Here is a 2,500-nt window from a genome sequence, read left to right as displayed (position 1 = left end):
TGACCTGGTGGCCGGGAAGCGAACCGGCCAGCAGGCGAACCCGTTCGATTCCATGGGTTGACCTGGTGCCCGGGAGGGGACTCTGAAAAATTTTCAGCCCTTTCGGCTCGGGGTTGACCTGGTGGCCGAGAGGGGACTCGGACGGCAGGCAAGCCGCCCTGGGCTCACCCTCCCCGGCCGCAGCGAGGGACTGCCCCCCACCCACCCACCCCCCCCCCCGGCTGACAGGATCAGGGCGCACTGGATGTCCGGGACAATATTTTCCCCGACGCCGGGGAGGGCGGGCGGGCGGAGGGGCTCTGGCGGCCAGCCCGGGCCCCGGAGCTCGAGAAGGAAAAAAGGACCGGGCCCGCGAGAGACGGGGGCCCTGCCGCAGGGGGGCAGTCCGACCGGGGCTCACCGTGCGGCAGGCCCGGGCGTCGGCAGGGGAAAGCGGGCGAGGAGGCGCGGGGGCCGGGTGCCTACGGCCATACCGGACCGAACGCCCCCGATCCCGTCCGATCTCGGAAGGTAAACCGTCCCGGGCCTGGCTAGTACTTGGATGGGTGACCGCCTGGGAATCCCAGGTGCCGTAGGCAGCTTTTCCCGGTCCGAGCCAGCTCTCTCTCCTTTTCTGGGGAGGAAGGAGAGGGGGGGGACGGGCCGGAAAGCCCCTCATCGCTCCTGCCGAGTCGGAGGTCGCGGCCGCAGGTCACGGGTCTGGGCGCCTGGGGTCCGGCTCCCCACCCGGCTTCCTCCGCGGAGGACCCACCGAAGCCGCTGGGGGAGACCCCGGGCATGGGGCGGACTGGCCCGGACCCTCCCGGCCGCCGGCCCGCAGGACCGCCCCGAATCCCCCCGCCCCGCGGCCACCCAGGCCAGGCCTGGCCAGGCGGGACGGACGGCGGGTGTCCAGCGCCCAGCGGCTTCCGCCAGCGGGGACCCACGGCCCCCAAAGCCGCAGGGGGAGGCCCCGGGCCCGGGACGGACTCGCTCGGACCCCCTGCGCCCGGGCGCCGGCTCGCGGGACCGCCCCGAATCCCCCCGCGGCCACCCAGGCCAGGCCTGGCCAGGCGGGACGGACGGCGGGTGTCCAGCGCCCAGCGGCTTCCTCCAGCGGGGACCCACGGCCCCCAGAGCCGCAGGGGGACACCCCGGGGCCGGGACGGACTCGCTCGGACGCGCTCGGACCCCCTGCGCCCGGCCGCCGGCTCGCGGGACCGCCCCGAATCCCCCGCCCCGCGGCCACCCAGGCCAGGCCTGGCCAGGCGGGACGGACGGCGGGTGTCCAGCGCCCAGCGGCTTCCGCCAGCGGGGACCCACGGCCCCCCAGAGCCGCAGGGGGAGACCCCGGGGCCGGGACGGACTCGCTCGGACGCGCTCGGACCCCCTGCGCCCGGCCGCCGGCTCGCGGGACCGCCCCGAATCCCCCCGCGGCCACCCAGGCCAGGCCTGGCCTGGCCTGGCAGGCCGGCGTGCAGCTCCCCCGGGCTTCCTCCCCCGACGACCCGCGCCCCCCCGAGCCGCAGGCGGAGACCCCGGCCCCGGGGCGGACCGGCCCGGGCTCGCTCGAGCCCCCTGCGCCCGGCCCGCAGGACCGCCCCCCCCCCCCCCCCGAATCCCCCGGGAGAGGCCCGGCCTGCACGCCACTGACGACCCGCGGCCCCCAAAGTCGCGGGAGGCGCCCCCGGCCCCGGGGGCCGGTTAGCTCCGTGTCGCTCCGCGCCCCCCCCCCCGCCCCTCGCTGCCGGGACCGGGCACCGCCCCAGAGTCAGCCGCAGCCGGACGGCCTGAGAGCTGCCCTCCTGTGGACGACGGTGAGTTTACCTTGACACTAACCGGCCATCAGCCAGGTCAACCCCATTGCTAGACTGGGGTGGACCTGGTGGCCGAGTGGGGACTTGGAACATTTGACAGCTGCTCCCCGGGGCTTGACCGCTTGTCCTGAACGCCCCCCCCCCCACCCCACCCCCCCCAGCCCCCGGCTCCTGCTCCCCTCTCCCCAGCCTCGGTGCTCCGCTCCCTGCCTCGGAGGCTGCCCCTTTGCGGCGCCTGCATCGCCTCCGAGGACGCGCACCTTCCGGAGGCTGGACGTAAAGCCTGACGCCCGCCACCGCCGCCGACCCGGCTCTCCGAGGGACGACTGTGAGGCCTCCCCCCACCCCCGGACCGCCCTGGGGACGACTGCTAAGCCTCCCCCAACGGACCGCCCGGGGGAAGACTGCTAAGCCTTCCCCGGACCTGCTCCCTCTCGACTATTAAGCCCCCCCTCTGTGGTCCTCAGGACCGCTGCCGCGCAGCCCTCGGAGTGGGGTGACACCCGGGCCGGAAAGGAAACCGGCCACCAGGTCAACCCGTCGAATCCGTTGGGTTGACCTGGTGGCCGGAAAGCAAACCGGCCGCCAGGTCAACCCGGTAGATTCAGCGGGTTGACCTGGTGGCGGAACGGGGACTTTGAAAATTTTACAGCCGCTTCCCGGGGCTTGACCTGTTGTCCCGGTGGGGACTTTGAACATTTGGC

At 74.8% G+C, this 2,500-nt stretch overlaps 1 non-coding gene across 1 annotated transcript; it reads left to right on the top strand.

Annotated features, from left to right (window-relative positions):
- Positions 1 to 459: 459 nt before the first annotated feature.
- Positions 460 to 578, top strand: LOC128823848 (5S ribosomal RNA). Its single transcript, XR_008442081.1, has one exon. It is a non-coding gene; the product is annotated as a 5S ribosomal RNA (ribosomal RNA).
- The last annotated feature ends 1,922 nt before the right edge of the window (positions 579 to 2,500 follow it).

The sequence above is a fragment of the Malaclemys terrapin genome, chromosome 15, assembly GCF_027887155.1.
Source record: "Malaclemys terrapin pileata isolate rMalTer1 chromosome 15, rMalTer1.hap1, whole genome shotgun sequence".
Taxonomy (NCBI): domain Eukaryota; kingdom Metazoa; phylum Chordata; order Testudines; family Emydidae; genus Malaclemys; species Malaclemys terrapin.
This window is presented reverse-complemented; position numbering and strand designations above follow the sequence as displayed.